At 40.7% G+C, this 17,892-nt stretch overlaps 1 pseudogene; it reads right to left on the bottom strand.

Moving 5' to 3' along the window:
- Window positions 1-923: 923 nt before the first annotated feature.
- Window positions 924-10,507, bottom strand: LOC123594348 (annotated as a pseudogene).
- Between the last annotated feature and the right edge of the window lie 7,385 nt (window positions 10,508-17,892).

Genomic DNA, 17,892 nt, shown 5'->3' with positions numbered 1-17,892 from the left:
TCCTCATTTCCCTGACCCCTTCTCCCTCATGCATGATTTTGCTAGAAGTTCGGCAGTTGGAGTCTTCAGTAACAGCTTGATGAAATGGTGGGTTTTCCACCAACTACTTATGATGTTTAATAATGCAGAGTCCATTGAATAATGAATCGTCCTGTTCTCAATTATATGTATATTCTTCTTAGTTAAGAATATCATTTCCTGGGGGCACCTGGATGGCTCAGTCCGTTAAGCGTCCAACTTCAGCTCAGGTCACGAGTTCGAGCCCCGCATCGGGCCCTGTGCTGATGGCTCAGAGCCTGGAGCCTGTTTCAGATGCTGTGTCTCCCTCTCTCTCTGCCACCCCCACCCCCCACTCACACTCTGTCTCTCTCCCTCAAAAATGAATAAACATTAAAAAAATTTTTAAAGTATTTCCTGAATTTTGGATATCCTTCAGAATGGGTCTGTGAGGGACCTTTCAGACAGACCCCTTCCAAAGGCTATAAAACCTATTAGTCAAGCGAGGAGTCTCTGTCCTAATACTTGTTTGGGCAAAGTCTGAATTGCTTCAAGTCGAAGGCAGGTTAAACCCTTTTCAAGAACGAGAGTTTTCAAGTTGACCGAGCATCTTCAGAGACCCACCCAGCGCTTTTCAGTTCCCAAGAGAACGTTAACGTGTAAAAGCAGAAAACCCCAGGCGGCCGGATCAATGAAGCCATTTAGCAAATAAGCTAGCACTGACTGTATAATGAAGAGAAATTGGAAGTCTCCCCCCACCCCTGACCCCCCACTCACCTGTTTCTACCAGGTTCTATAAACTACAAGTCTCCGTTCAAGGTCAATTACAGTTCCTCACAACTAAGCGTTCCGAGACTAGAATGTGCCATCTTTGCATTTGTTCCTGGTGCCCAGTGGGATTTTTCCCAAGGGGACTTCCGAGCCCGTTACGGGTCTGGTGCGGGGCACAGGAACTCCGGGGTCAGCGCCGCTGCCCAAAAGCGACTGGTCACGGCTGAAAAACGTGGCCAGCGAAAAACTCCGTGGTGGCTCAGCAAGCGGAGAATTAATGACTGGCTGGAATCAGTGGGAGCCTTTACTTCTAAACACTCATTAGTTTAAGCAGTGAGGCCTGATGTTATGCAAGTCAGACAGGAAAAAGGGGGCAGCCCCGCCCCATTGTCTATTCTGAACAGAATATGCACATTTAACTCCAAGTGGTGAATGGTTGAAATACATCCAACCGACTCATTCATCTCCCGGCTTCCTGAGCACCGCTTTGCGTCTGTGTAAAGCTAACAATAGAGGAAATGCTTGCAGAGACCCCGCTATAATATTAAAATCCAGAGGGGCGGAGAGCTTGGTGAAAAAACACAAAATGCCGTCTCCTTTAGAAAAGTGCCACCAAAATCATCTTTGGTTCCTTTTTGCACTCTGTCTCTACAAGAGCATCTGACTGAAATAGGAACTTGGTAAAATTACTTTTGCCTGCTTTTTGGGGGGTTCCCCCCCCCCGGCTACCACCGCTCTTCATTATTGCTGTGAAGCCACTCATTGAATACAGAACAGGAGCTGAAAAGCCATTTCAGACTGCTGCAGATATCCCCGTTTTTTTAACTGGCCCGGAGCACGGAGAGTGACAAGGGAAGTGGCAAGAAATGACAATTGCAGAGGGGGGACATCAGGACAAGAGTAGGGACCGCCTTGCATTTGTAATGCATGTTATAAAGAGTTTGAACTTCATCTTAAGGACATGAGAAGCTACTGAAAGATTTTTTTAACGTTTTTTTTTTTTTTAAGTTTATTTATTTTGAGAGAGAGCGAGAGAGAGCATGAGTGGGGAGGGGCAGAGAGAAGAGGGAGAGAGAGAATCCCAGGCAGGCTCCATGTTGTCAGCACAGAGCCGGGGCTTGATCTTAGGAACCTCAAGATCATGACCTGAGCTGAGGTCAAGGGTCAGGCATTTAGCAGACTGAGCCACCCAGGTGCCCCAGAAGTTACTGACAGATTTTTTTTTTTTAACGTTTATTTGTTTTTGAGACAGAGAGAGACAGAGCATGAATGGGGGAGGGGCAGAGAGAGAGGGAGACACGGAATAGGAAACAGGCTCCAGGCTCTGAGCCGTCAGCACAGAGCCGGACGCGGGGCTGGAACTCACCGACTGTGAGATCGTGACCCGAGCCAAAGTCAGACGCTTAACCGACTGAGCCACCCAGGCGCCCCAGTTACTGACAGATTTTAATCAGGAGAATGAAAAAATCATGTCTGTATTTAAAAATCTCTGACTGCTTGTGCCGTAACACAAGGTTAACAAGAGAAAAACGGAGGTTGACTTGTATGAGTGCCTTGGGTGTACATGAGAGATACCCAGGAAAACTGAGTGATTCTCCAAGGTGACCTAAATCACGACCTCAATTACCATCTTCAGCTAAAGATATAGGAAGGATGTGTGTGTGGGAGGGAGCGGTGACCAGGAAAAAGCACCATAAACCAGAGCAAGGTGGTTAATGTGGCTTTAAATCAGCGCCTTCCCCATTGATAAGTTTCTGGACGTGGAATGATCCCCTTTCTGGTACGGAGAGGGAGGCATCCTCCCAAATGGAGATTTCCCTTATGAATATAAACGTTCCTTACAAAAGGGTGACTCCTACACTGTTTTCAGAGCTTCCCCTGTGTCTGCTGTTTCTCAAAATGATTCTTAATATCAGAGGGGCATAATTTGCCCATCTTCACCATCCCCCATACCCAAGGCAACCACTGAGCTCCTTTCTGTCACCATCAAAAAGTTAGCATTCTCTCGAATTTTATGTAAGTGGAATTATACAACGTGTACTTTTTTTGGCCTCGTTTCTTTCACTCAGCATAATTATTTTGAGATTCATCCATGTTGTTGCATGTACCGATATTTTATTATGTTTTATTGCCGGGTAGTATTCCATTGTATGGATATGTCATCTTTTAGTCCATTCTCAAGTAAAGCTGCTATGAACATTCATGTACAAGTCTTCTTACGAATATATGCCTTCATTTCCCTTAGGTAAATGTCTAGGAGTGGAGTGGCTGGATCCTATGGTTGATGTTTAACTTTTTGAATAATCGCTGTGGACAGGAAAAGTAATTTTCCCTCTACCCTTCTAGATTCTTGGCTAAGACTCCCCCGCTCCCCACAGCCCCATAAAAAGACAGATTAATAGGAGAAACACAAGTTCAGTAACGTCTGTGTACCTCCTGTAGACATGGGAGAGACCCAGGACAACTGAGTTACCCTCTGAAATGGCCCAAGCCCCTACCTTAAATATCCATCTCTAGGTAAAGACAAATGATATTGGTGGGGTGGGGGGGGGGGGAGCAGTTTGGGGAGGTTACCAGGAAAAGCATAGTAAACAAGGGTAAGGTTTCTGCAGATTTAAGTCGTTGCCTTCCGCATTGGTAGGAGTTTCTAGACATTTGGAGTCATTCTCCCTCGTACAGAGAGGAGGGCACCCTTACAAATGGACATTTCCCTTGTACATGTAAATGTTTCATACAGAAGGGTCACTTCTACTCAGTTTTCAGGGTTTCCCCTGTGTCTGCTGTTTCTTTCTTTTTTTTTTTTTTTTTAATTTTTTTTTTAACATTTATTTATTTTTGAGACAGAGAGCATGAACGGGGGAGGGGCAGAGAGAGAGGGAGACACAGAATCAGAAGCAGGCTCCAGGCTCTGAGCCATCAGCCCAGAGCCCGACGTGGGGCTCGAACTCACGGACCGCGAGATCGTGACCTGAGCCGAAGTCGGACGCTCAACCGACTGAGCCACCCAGGCGCCCCCTGTGTCTGCTGTTTCTTAAAGATAAACAGCTTAAGGGGCATCTGGGTGGCTCAGTTGGTTAAGCATCCAGCTCTTGGTTTCGGCTCAGGTCATGATCTCACGGTTTGTGGGATCGAGCCTCACGTCAGGCTCCACGCTGACAGCACAAAGTCTGCTTCGGATTCTTTCTCTCCCTCTCTCTCTGCCCCTCCCCAGCTCTCTCATTGTCTCTCTCTCTCTCTCTCTGTCCCAATAAAAAAATAAAAATAAAAAATAAGCAGCTTAAAATAATCAGTGTGCCAAAGAGGCATAATTGCGGGTGACAAATTCTGCTTTCCTTCATTGCCAAGCTGTTTTCCAAAGTTACTATGCCATTTTCCTGCTCTTCCAATACTGCATAAAGTCCTTGTTCCTCCACATTTTTGCCAATACTTGGTGTGGTCAATCTTTTCAATTTTAGCCCTTCTAATAGATGTGTAGGAGTTTCTCATTATAGTTGTTTATTTTCTTAGTTTTGAGGTTCAAGAGTTCTTTTTTTTTTAAAGTTTATTTATTTTGAGAGAACAAGCAGGGGAGAGTCAGAGAGAGCATCCCAAGCAGGCTCCACACTGTGAGCACAGAGCCCAACGTGGGGCTGGAACCCACAAACCATGAAATCATAACCTGAGCTGAAATTGAGAGTCAGATACTTAACTGACTGAGCCACCCAGGCGCCCCTAGGTTTGAGAGTTCTTTATCTGTTCCAGATACAAGTCCTTTACCAGATATATGATTTCCAAATATTTTCTTCCAAAATGTGATGGTCTTTCATTCTCTTAACAAGGTCTTTGGACAAAATTTTAAATTCTGATTAAGTCTGTTTTATCAATTTATTCTTTTATGGATTCTTCTGCTGGTGTTATATCTAATAAATGTTTGCTTAAACCAAGGTCATAAAGATATTTTCCTGTTTCCTTCTAGAAGTTTTATTTTTATTTTTTTAAAGATTCTTTTTTTAATGTTTCTTTATTCTTGAGAGAGAGAGAGAAAGAGAGCTTGAGCAGGGGAGGGGCAGAGACAGACAGGGAGACACAGAATCTGAAACAGGCCCCAGGCCCCGAGCTGTCAGCACAGAGCCTGACATGGGGCTCGAACTCATGCACCGTGAGATCATGACCAGAGCCAAAGTTGGATGCTCAGCCAACTGAGCCACCTGGGTGCCCCGGTCACTGTAGCTTTCTAATAAGTCCTTCTTGCATGGTAGTTTTGGGTATTCTAGATCTTTTGCATTTCCATATGAATTTTAGAATAAGCTTGTCAATCCTAAAATCCTGCTAGGTTTTTGACTGGGCTTGTACTGAACCTACAGATCAATTTGGCATCTTAATATATTGAGACTTCTGACCCATGAACGCAGTATATCATCCCATTTATTTAAGGCTTCAATTGATCTCAGCAACATTTTATAGTTTTGGTGTATGGATATTACACGGATTTGACAGATTTCTCCCTATATTTCATGTTTGTTAATGCTAATGTAAATGGTAATTTTTTTTAAATTTTATTTTCTGATCATCGGTTGCTACAAGATAGAAATATAACTGCTTTTTGTACATCGATCCTTGTATCTGTCAAACTTAATAAACACATGTATCTGTCTTGTGGCTTTTTGTATAGGTATCCTCAGATTTTTTTACAGAGACATCCACACAGATAATTAGATTTTTCACACAGATCTTAGTCTATGAATAAAGTTTTACCTCTTCATTTGAAATCTGGATTCTTTTATTTTCCTTTTCTTATCTTATTGCACAGACTGGTACAGTGTTGAACAGGAAGTGTTACTGAATCTAAGGGGAAAGAATACAGTCTTTCACCATTAAGTATGATGTTAGCTGTAGGGTTTCGGTAGACACCCTTCATCGGGTATAGGAAGCTCCCTTCTATTTCGACTTTGCTGAGAGATTTTATCAGGAATGGATATTGGATTTGGTCACATGCTTTCACTACATCTATTGAGATGACTATATGATTTTTCTTTCAAAATTTTGTCAATATAGTAAATGACAATTTTGTTTTTTTTAAATATTTATTTTTGAGTGAGAAAGAGCATGAGCGGGGAAGGAGCAGAGAGAGAGAGAGAGAGAGGGAGAGAGAGAATCCCAAGCAAGCTCCGCGATGTCAGCACAGAGCCCGATGTGGGGCTCAATCCCACAAACCGTGAGATCACGACCTGAGCTGAAATCAAGACTCGGAGGCTTAACTGACTGAGCCACCCAGGTGCCCCTAAATGACAATTAATGTCTTTTAAGATTAAATTCACATAACAGGAAATTAACGATCTTAAAATGTAAAATTCCGTGACATTTAGTACATTCGCCATATTGTACAACTACCACTTCTGTTTAGTTTCCTCACCCTCAGAGGAAACACCATACCCATAAAGCAGTCACTTCTGATTCCGGGCCCTGGGAATTACCAATCTGCTTTCTGTCTCACTTTACCTATTCTAAATATTTCATATAAATGCGATCATACAATATGTGACCCTTTGAGTCTGACTTCTTTCACTTAGCATAATGTTTTTGAAGTTCACCCATGAAACTCATGAAACTCGAACTCATGAAACCCGAGATCATGACCTGAGCTGAAACCAAGACTCAAAAGCTTAACTGACTGAGCCACCCAGGCGCCCCAGTTGGGTCTTGTTTTTTTTATCCAATTTGGCAGTTACTGCCTTTTAATTGATGTATTTAGATTCCTTGCATTTAATGTAGTTATTGATAAGGTCAAATTTAAACGTATTGTCTTGCTATTTGTCTATGTTTTTGTTCCCTTCCCCCCCCCCTTATTTTGGATTAATCAAAAATGTTTGATTCCATTTTATCTCATTGTCAGGGAGGAAAAACTTTTCTTTTACTCTCTTGTGTTTAAGACTTGGAGGCCTTCAAATAAAAATGAGAAAGACAGATTAGTAAGAGAAAAAAACAGATTTAATGGTAGACTCACACAAAGAAACGTGACCCAGGTTGGTGGTTAGAATTTGGGGCTTATTTACCATTTAATAGTGGACGGGGAGGGACACAAGGACACTTCGGAGAGAACAAATGACTTTCTTAGAAGGGGGGGGGGGCAGGGAGAAAGAGCCCTTGTAGAAAAACAAATGACTTTTTGGAAAGATAAATAGGCCCTTAGGAGAATAGATGGGAGATATGATAGTTTGGTTACAATGTCTGTTTGGGTGTGGTGCTAACTTCGTTCCAGAAAGAGAAGATTAGAGTTGTTCCCTGGAAGGGGATTTATGACAATTGACTTCTTTGGAAGGTTTTGTTTTTAGGCAAATAAGGGATTTCAGGAACTCAAATGCCCTCAGCTCCAATGAATTTTTTATGCCACGGTGGCTTATTCTGGACCTCTTCACTATAACTCTTCAGTTTGTTATTTAATTGGTTGTTTCAGTGTTTATAGTATATATTTTTCACTTGGCACAACGTACCTTTCAGTAACGGTATAATACATATCGTATCATATCGGATAGTATGAGAATCTTTTTTTTTAATGCTTATTTATTTTTGAGAGACAGTGTGAGTGGGGGAGGGGCAGAGAGAGAGAGGGAAATACAGAACTCGAAGTGGGCTCCAGGCTCTGTGCAGTCAGCAGGGCTCAAACTCACGAACCATGAGATCATGACCTGAGCCCAAGTTGGATACTTAACTGACTGAGCTATCCAGGTGTCCCAAGAATCTTAAAAACAACAAATATATATATATATATATATATATATATATATATATATATATATATATATATATGTAATTTATATATATATGTATGTATATATACTTTTATTTCACCCCAATTAAGCCCTGTGCTGTTATATACTTTACTTTTACAAATGTTATAAACTCCACACTATATTGCTATTTTTAACAGTCAATTATCTTTTAAAGAGATTTAACTAACAAGAAAGAAACCATAGATTTATACACACAGTTGCCATTTCCTGTGCTTTTCATTCCTTTGGGCAGATGATTATTTCCATCTGGTATCATTTTTCTTCTGCAAGAAAGACTTCCTTTACAGTTCTTGTAGTACAGGTCCACTGGTGATGAATTATTTTGCTTTTTAAAAATATAAGTCTTAAAATATCTCCTTTTTTGCCTTCATTTTTGAAAGATATTTTCACAGGGTATAAATGTCTAAGTTGAAAGTATTTTCTTGCTGTGTTTGAATTCATCACTCTCCTCACTTCTGTATTATGTTGTTTCACATGAGAAATGTGTCCATTTTCCCCCTTTTTATGTAATGTGTCTGTTTTTCTTTGACTAATTTTTTTTTCTTCTTTTTTTTTTAATTTTTTTTTTTTAACATTTATTTATTTTTGAGACAGAGAGAGAGCATGAACGGGGGAGGGTCAGAGAGAGGGAGACAAAGAATCTGAAACAGGCTCCAGGCTCTGAGCTGTCAGCACAGAGCCCAACGCGGGGCTCGAACTCACGGACCGCGAGATCATGACCTGAGGTGAAGTCGGCCGCTTAACCGACTGAGCCACCCAGGCGCCCCTTCTTTGAGCAATTTTAACACTTTCTATTTACCACTGGTTTTAAGAAATTTGTTTATGATGAGACTTGAGTTAATTTCATTGAGCTTCTTGGATCTGTAGACTTATAGTTTCCATAAAATTTCAAAAAGTTTTGGCCATGTTTTCTTCAACTGTTCCCCTATCTCTTCTCCATTGGTGGCTCCCATTACATATATATTAACCTTCTTAAAGTTGTCCCACAGCTCAGTGATGCTCTGTTCATCTTTTTCATTCTTTTTTTCCCTCTGGTATGGTTCATTTTGGATACTGTTTTTTGAAAGGTCTTCAAGTTCACTAATAATTTTTTTTTTGCAATATCTGATTAACCATATCCATAATATTTTTCATTTCATGTATGGTAGATGATGTTGGATTTGGATTTGTTTATATCTTCCACATCTCTACTTAACATGTTTAATTTTTTCCTCTAGCTTCCTGTACTTAAGGACTGTAGTTATAATAATGGATTTCATGTCATTGTCTACTAATTCTATCATCTATGCAATTTCTATGTCACTTTCAATTGATTTTTCTCCCCATTATGAATAATATCTTCCTGCTTGCTAATTTTTTATTAGATCTCAAATATTCTGGCTTTCAACTTGTGGGTGCTGAATATATATATTTTTTTAATCCCTCAAAAAATTTTTTTTAATTTTTTCTACATTTTATTTATTTTTGAGAGAGATAGGAAGACAGAGCACAAGTGGGGGAGCAGAGAGAGAGGGAGACATAGAATCCAAAGCAGGCTCCAGGCTCTGAGGTGTCAGCACAGAGCCCGACGCGGGGTTGGAACTCATGAACCGTGAGATCATGACCTGAGCCGAAGTTGGATGCTTAACTGACTGAGCCACCCAGGCACCCCAGTCTCTCAAAGATTTTAATGTTCAGTCTTCATAAACAAAAAGAAGTTTCCATCCAGTTCTTTTATGTAGAGCAAACTATACTAGTTTAAAAAAATGTGCATTCTTCAGCTTTCTCCTACACTTTTTTTGCCTATCTTTCAAAAGTGAACACTGAGTATTTTTAACGTAAGTAATGTGATGTCATATGTACATTTTAATTGCACATTTTAGTAATAAATCCATATTTTGGTAACTCATAGTGTATTTATAAGATGAAAAGCTTTCAATCAAAATATACTTTTCACTGGAAGAATAAATAAAACAGACACACGGATCTGCACAAAGTAAAAATTATTTGCCCTTCTTCCCCCAGAGCTGTTTATCTTCTGAGTTCAGATTTTAAAAGTATTTAAAAATTTTTTTGTCATCGTTCATTTATTTTTGAGAGAGAGAGGGTGCAAGCTGGGGAGGGGGCAGAGCGAGAGGGAGACAGAGAATCCAAAGCAGGCTCAGGCTCCGAGCTGTCAACACAGAGCCCAGTGCGGGGCTCCAACCCCACCGACCGTGAGATCATGACCTGAGCCAAAGTTGGATACTTAACCGACTGAGCCACCCAGCCGTCCCAAAAGTATTTTTTTTTTTTTAACTTTTTTTTTTTTTTCAACGTTTATTTATTTTTGGGACAGAGAGAGAGACAGAGCATGAACGGGGGAGGGTCAGAGAGAGAGGGAGACACAGAATCGGAAACAGGCTCCAGGCTCTGAGCCATCAGCCCAGAGCCCGACGCGGGGCTCGAACTCCCGGACCGCGAGATCGTGACCTGGCTGAAGTCGGACGCTTCACCGACTGCGCCACCCAGGCGCCCCTCAAAAGTATTTTTAATTGAGATGATGATGTTGACTTTTGTCTCGCACTCCACATCGTCTTCGGCTAAGCTCTGAGCACTTACAATTCTCTAATTGTCGGAAGCTTGGTCAGAAGCATCTGGGACACCGTGTGGTTTGCCATAGCACTTACAGTAGCTGCTGTGGCTGTCCACACACAGCGAGGGCATTTGTCAGATGATCTCTACCCTTCTCGTATTCATCTCGGGTTAGCGACTGTTCACCAAGTTGTATTTCTTCAAGGAAGAATCTTCCTGAACAACTGCAGCATCGTTAAGGTCCGGTGACCGGGAAAGTCCAACTCTCTCTTTGGCAACTTTTTGTTTCTTTCTTTGTTCTTGAAGCCTGTTCTTAAGTTGGGGCCACTCTGTCTCTGGCAGTTGACGTATATATAGTACTCCGTGAAAAGAGCCCCAGAGACCCCTGCAGCGATGGTGATGTTCTGGCTCACCATCTTCTCTCGAATGAGGAGCAGGGGTGAATCTGGTGACATCGGGATCCTGGTGAAGAAGGTAGCTGCGAACTCTCAGAGTGGACCACCCCACTCCTGCCTCCCACTGGACCCTTGCTTGCCACAAGGGATGCAGAAAAACGTATATTTGTGATCTTATCAACATTCTTGAGCTTTGTTTGGAGGTTGATTAAGTTATTGGGAAACATTTTTTTACCCTCTCGAGTAATTCCTTTAAGCTTTGTTAGGACCAAAGCAACCTTTGATGTAGGGCTAATTATGTCACGAGACTGAGGCAAAACCATTCTGAGTACTCGACCCAGTTCCCCATCATCATTAACAAAGCTTTCTACTCTGAGTGGTGAGAACAAGAATGTGATAGGTAGAATTCTAAGATGACCCCTAATCACCCACACCTTTATATAATCCCCTCCTCACTGAGTATGGATAAGAACTGTGAATATGGAGGGCTAGTCACTCCCATGATCAAGTTATGTTATACTGCACAATTGATACCAAAAAAGGCTGATTACCCTGGGTGAGTCTGGCCTAATCGGACGAGCCCTGAAAAAGGACTAGGTTCTTGCTGACAAAAGAAATTTGATGCAGGGGGTACCTGGGTGGCTCAGTCAGTTAAGCATCTGACTCTTGATTTTGGCTCAGGTCATGATCTCACAGCTCACGAGATCGAACGCTGAGTTGGGTTCTGTGCTGACAGCACGGAGCCTGCTGGGGATTCTCTCCCTCTCTCTCTCTCTCTCTCTCTCTCTGCCCTCCCCCACTCGTGCTCGCTCTTGTCCTCTCAAAATAAATAAATAAACATAAAAATGAAAACGTAACTTTGACGCCCAAGAGGGATTCAACATGAAGGAAATTCTCCCTTGTGGGTTTCGAAATGGAGAAGGCGCCATGGTAAAGATCTGGAATTAGCCGCTAAGATGAGGAGAGCAGCCAGGACTGGCAGCCAGTGAAAAAATGAGCGATGACAAATCCTAACCAGTGAAACATCCTAACAACTGCAAGGATCTAAATTCTGGCAACAACAAATGAGCTTGGAAGTAGATTCAGCCTGAGTCTCCAGAAAGCAACCCAGCCCATCCAACCTCCCGGCATCAGCCTGTGGCACCGTGAGCAGAGGACCCAAGTAGTCCACCTTCAGACGTCAGGCTTGAAGAACTGTGAACTTGTCAATGGGTTTTATTTTAAGCCACTACGTATGTGGTAATCTGGGACACGGCAGTTGACAGTTGCTACAAGGAACCATCCTTGGCCTTGTGTGGCCTCTGAGAATTTTTTTTCACGTTACTCTTTTGGTTTATTCGTTTTCTGGCCTCAAGCATTTCTCTCATGTGCATACACTGATCCATACTCAGTGGAAGACTGAAGCGGAACCTTCTATACATCTTTGGAGTTCTATTTTGTGGTTTTCTCCTTTCTAACTCTCTGCCCTGAGAACTCTAGTCTCCTTGGCCTCTCTGAACACCAAGCTCTGTCTGCTTCACTCAAGCAGGCTGCTACGCCCTGCCTGAAATCCTTCTTCTTGTATTTCGAAACTCTCCAGGCTGTAAACCGGGAAATCATAGAATTCCTCACGCTTGTTTTCTTTGCTTTTCTTGTTTCTTTTGTGAATATTTATTTATTTTGAGAAAGAAAGCATGATCAGGGGAGAGGGAGAGAGAGAGAAAGAATCCCAAGGAGGCTCGACCTCACAAACAGTGACATCATGACCTGAGCCAAAATCGAGTCGGAAGCTTAACCAACGGAGCCACCCAGGCACCCCTCATTTGTTTTCTATCTCTCAGAGATCACCGGCCTTTGTTGGTTGTCTAGTGTCTTTAAAACTATAGCTTCACATATTTTATCTGTTTTTTATTTTGTTGTTCCAAGGCAAAAGTAGAAGATGTCACTTTTTTAGTACCATTATAGAGTTCTATAATTTTTAGTTAGTAGTGTTCTAATTTGTTTTTTTAAAAAAATGTTTTTTAATGATTATTTATTTTTGAGAGAGAGAGAGAGAAAGAGACAGAGGGTGAGCGAGGGGGGCAGAGAGAGAGGGAGACACAGAACCCGAAGCGGGCTCCAGGCTCCGAGCCATCAGCACAGAGCCCGACGTGGGGCTCGAACTCAGGAACCGGGAGATCATGACCTGAGCCGAAGTTGGGTGCTTAACCGACTGAGCCACCCAGGTGCCCCCTAATTTCTGCTTTAAAATTAAGCACCTTGTGGGGGTGGTTTTTTTAATTTGACTTTTAAAAATTCACCATTTATTTGCCTCAACCTTTCAGAGATATCGTGGATACTATTATTGATTTCACATTAGTTGTACTGTCTTAGTCTGGCTTCACCTAAGAGCAGATTCTAAGATTAAGGCTTGTGGGCAGGTAATTTACCTAGAAATATTTCCGAAAGCAGATGTACATAAAAAGGAAGTGGAACTGAGAAGGAGGAAAAGAACCAATCCAAGTACAAACAGAGCTGGCCACCACTGTAGAAAAATTGGTGTCGAATGCAACTGGGATCTTTTGTAAAGTGTGAAGGAAATGAGTCTCAGAACTGTCTGTTCAGGAACCAAAGGGAAAATCATTTATCCATTGTCTCCTGTTGTCCAGTGGTCAAGAGTGGCCCTACGAGTATTAAACTCCCTCACATTTTCTGGCTGTCCATGGGTGAATGCACAGAGAGTTCCTACTGATAGAGTCAGAAAAGCCTCAGGGAAGAAAATGGAACATGTAGAACACTAACAATATAATCTATTACTAGTTTTTAACAGTCTTAAATTGATACGCATGCAATTTGTAGCAGCCTCAAGCTGTAAGAACACTAAGGACCCCTAGGAAGTGATAAGACGGAGCCACTGAAGGTAATGCACCCAAATCAGCAACAATATTCTTGGCATGATATTTTTCCAGCTCTATTGAATGTGTAATTGACATATAACATTGTAGAAGTTTAAGGTGTTAATTTGATACATTTATATATTGCAAAATAATTACCACCGTAGCATTAGCTAACACCTCCATCACATCACATAATGACCATCTCTTTTGTATAGTTAGAACATTTAAGATATACTCCCTTTGCAACTTTCAAGTATATGATATGCTATTGTTAACTGTAATCACCAGGCTGTACTTTAGATCCTTAGAACTTATTCATCTTATAACTGTAAGTTTGTATCATTTGACCAACATGTCCCCATTTCTCCCACCCCCTAACTCCTGTTAATCGCTACTCTGTTTCTGTGAGTTGATCTTTTAAAAACTTCCACGTATAACTGAGATCGTACAGTGTTTGTCTTTCTCCGTTTGACTTATTTCACTTAGCATAGTGCCCTCAAGTTTTATCCGTATTGTCATAAATGGCAGGATTTCCTTCTTTCTCATGGCAAAGGATAATTATCTATCTATCTATCTATCTAGATATAGATATAGATGGATATAGATGGATATATATATATATATATATCTGTGTGTGTGTATATATATATATCCTCATAGACATATATGTATATATCCATATATATACATAATATAAGGATATATATATATACAAATATATATATATGGATATATCTATATATCTATACCTATCTATCTATATATATATGGATATCTGTATCCATATATATATGGATATCCATATATATATATATGGATATATATAGATAGATAGGTATATATCCATTCATCCACTGATGGACACACTGAGGTTATTTCTATGTCTCAGCTGTTGTGAATAATGCTGTAATGAACATAGGAGTGCAGATATATCTTTGAGATCCTGCTTTCATTTTAGAGTAATAATTTTTTAAGTGTATTTATTTTGAGAGAGAGAGAGCAAGCATGGGAGGGGCAGAAAGGGAGGGAGAGAGAATCCCAAGAAAGCTCTGTGCTCTCTCTCAACACAGAGCCTGACACAGGGCTCAATATCACGAACTGTGAGATTACGAGCTGAGCTGAAATCGGGAGTCAGATGGTTAACCAACTGAGCCACCCAGGTGCCCCAGAGTAATAATTTTTAAAATCATTATTCTTAGAGTTCTGTTTGTGGCAAAGATGTAGGAAAAGGGTCCAGAGTTATCCTTCCTGACTACAACAATTAAAAAACAGGCAAAATATATGAAACAATGCCTTTCAAGACACTGGATTTTAGGCAATGGAAGAAGCATGGTATGTGACAGAAAACAAATGTAATGAACCCACTATTGCCCTAAGATTACTGCCTTGAGAAAGTTCCTGGCCTATGGCACAGGAAGAGGGAAACCAAGTAGCGTATGGTGGGCATCCTGACTAGAGGAGATGGGGCCAAGAGTCCAGGAATACCAATGGAGGTAGAGTTCACAGGACAGATTATTTGAAGGAAGAGAACTATACAGATTTCGAACTTCAAAGATCTTCAGAATACCCCTTGAGTATTCAGCTGAGGACTGAGCCATGCATATGGACAAGGAAACTACCCACGATTGGGGAAAAATCATTTGAAGGGATTAGAGGAAATGGTACCTATTGTACACACGTGGCTGGTAATAGTACCTGTGTTCAACAACCTGACTGCGAGGTCTCATACTTCATGGAATGGTGTATTCAGAAGGTTCCTGCCTCAGTAATGAGGAATAATTAACTCAAGATTAAACGTGATTCCTATCTCACCTAACAATTTTTGTAAGCAAGACCTAAAAGAATCCAACTGTTTCCAAGCAATTTCGCTATGTCCCAGAAAAAAGCTTAAGAATATTTATAGGAATACATAAATATCCAGCACCCAAAAAGGGAAAATTCACAAGGTCTTGCATCCAATAAAAAACTAGCAGGCATGCAAAGGAAAGGAAACTTCAACTCACATTGAAGGAGCAAAGAAATTAATAGAAACTGATGCAGACTGACATAGATGTTATAATTAGCAGACAAGGACAATCAAACAGTTATTATAACTATTTTCCATATGATCAAAAAGTTGAGAGACACGGAAGATGAAACTCCAACTTCCATTGATAAAAACTACGGTGTGTGAGGTGAAATGAAAAATATAATGAATAGGATTAATTACATCTTCTGCAGATTAGACTTTGCAGAAGAAAAGATTAGTGAACTTGAAGAAAGAGCAATAGAATTTATCCAAAATGAAATACAGAGAATAAAAATATTGGGAACAAAGTTAACGGGATGTCAGTGAGCTGTGGAACAACTTACAGCACTCTAATGTGCAATTATAATAGCAGATAGAGAAATAATGGCCTAAAGAATTCCAGGAACACCTGGATGGCTCAGTTGGTTAAGCATCTGACTCTTGACTTTGGCTCAGGTCATGATCTCATGGTTTGTGAGTTCAAGCCCCGCACTGGGCTCTGTGCTGACACTATGGAACCTGCTTTGGATTCTCTCTCTCTCCCTCTGTCTTTGCCCCTCCCCACCACGTGCTGGTGCTCTCTCTCTCTCAAAAATAATAAATAAACTTAAAAAAATAAAGAATTCCAAATTTTATGAAGATAAATAACATATGGATGTAAGAATCTTAAAAAGAAACCCTAAGGGGTGCCTGGGTGGCTCAGTTGGTTAAGCATCCAACTTTGGCTAGGGTCATGATCTCACGGTTCATGAGTTCGAGCCTCGCATCAGGGTCTGTGCTGACAGCTCAGAGCCTAGAGCCTGCTTTAGATTCTGTGTCTGCCTCTCTCTCTGCCTTTCCCCTGCTCATGCTCTGTCTGTCTCTCTCTCTCAAAAATAAATAAACATTAAAAAAATTAAAAAATCTAGAGAGTTTAAAAAATTAAAATAGGGGCGCCTGGGTGGCGCAGTCGGTTAAGCGTCCGACTTCAGCCAGGTCACGATCTCGCGGTCCGTGAGTTCGAGCCCCGCGTCGGGCTCTGGGCTGATGGCTCAGAGCCTGGAGCCTGTTTCCGATTCTGTGTCTCCCTCTCTCTCTGCCCCTCCCCCGTTCATGCTCTGTCTCTCTCTGTCCCAAAAATAAATAAACGTTGAAAAAAAAAAATTAAAAAAAAATTTTTTAAATAAAATAATTAAAAGAAAAAGAAAAGAAAAAGAAACACTAAGTACAATAAACATGAAGCAAACTATACCAAGGAATACCATAAATGTCTCGAAACCAGATATAGAGTGAAAATCTTAAAAGAAGCCACAGAAAAGTGACACATTTTGCACAGAGGAACAACAATATAAGGATTTTAGCAGATTTTTCATCGGAAACCATGCAAGCAAGAACGTAATGGACCAATATCTTTATTTTTATACTTACACAAATGTTTATAGCAGCATTATTCACAATAGCCAAGAAATGAACACAACCCAAATACCCATTAACAGATGAATGGATAAACAAATTGTAGTGTAAACATAGAGTGGAATATTATCCAGTCATAGGATGAGGTACTGACACATGCTCCAATGTGAATGAACCTCAAAAACATTATGCTAAGTGAAAGAAGGCCAATGGAAAAGGTCACATGTTGTGTGATGTCATTTATGTGAAATATCTAGAATAGATAAATCTATAGAGGCAGAAAGCAGAGTAGACTGGAGGGAGAGAGGAATGGGAAGTCGTTGCTCGTTGGATACACGGTTTTCTTTTGGGATGACAAAACTGTTCTGGAACTAGGTAGCAGTGGTAGTTGTACAACAATACGAATGTGCTAAATGCCACGGACTTTTGCACTTTGAAATGATTAATAGTATGTTAGGTGAATTTCACCTCAATAAAGATATATCAGCTGACCATGGACTAGAAAACTCAATATCATGAAGGTGTGAACTCTCCCCAGTTGATACATGGATTTAATGCAATTCCTATCAACATTTCCGCAAGACTTTTTGTAGCGATAGGCAAGATTATTCTAAAGTTTGTATGGAATTGGAAAGGAACTAGGGTAGCTGTAACGATTTTGAAAAAGAACAAAGTGGGAAGAATCAATCTAGCTGATTTAAATATGCAATATATAGCTAAAGTTATCAAGAATGTTTGGCATTGGTGGAATGATAGACACAGGTCAATGGAAGAGAATAGAGAATCCCAAAATAGACCCATTTAATTGTAACCAACAGATTTTCGACAAAGGTGCTGATGCAATTCAATGGAGGAAGGATAGCCTTTCAACAAACGGTGCTGAAGTAATTGAACATCCATAGGCAGAAACACACACATACACACACACACACACACTTCAAAAAAAGCTTTGACTTCAACCTCACTTTAGACAAATATCACCTCGAAATGGACCATGGACTTAAATGTAAAATATGAAGCCTTAAAACTTTTAGAAAAAAAAAAAAAATAGGAGAAAATATTCAGGATAAAGGGATAAGGGGTGAGTGAAGAGTTTTTCAACTTGACACCAAAAATGTGATCCATTAAAAAAAACAAAGATAAATTGGACA

The sequence above is a fragment of the Leopardus geoffroyi genome, chromosome X, assembly GCF_018350155.1.
Source record: "Leopardus geoffroyi isolate Oge1 chromosome X, O.geoffroyi_Oge1_pat1.0, whole genome shotgun sequence".
In the NCBI taxonomy this organism is placed as follows: domain Eukaryota; kingdom Metazoa; phylum Chordata; class Mammalia; order Carnivora; family Felidae; genus Leopardus; species Leopardus geoffroyi.
This window is presented reverse-complemented; position numbering and strand designations above follow the sequence as displayed.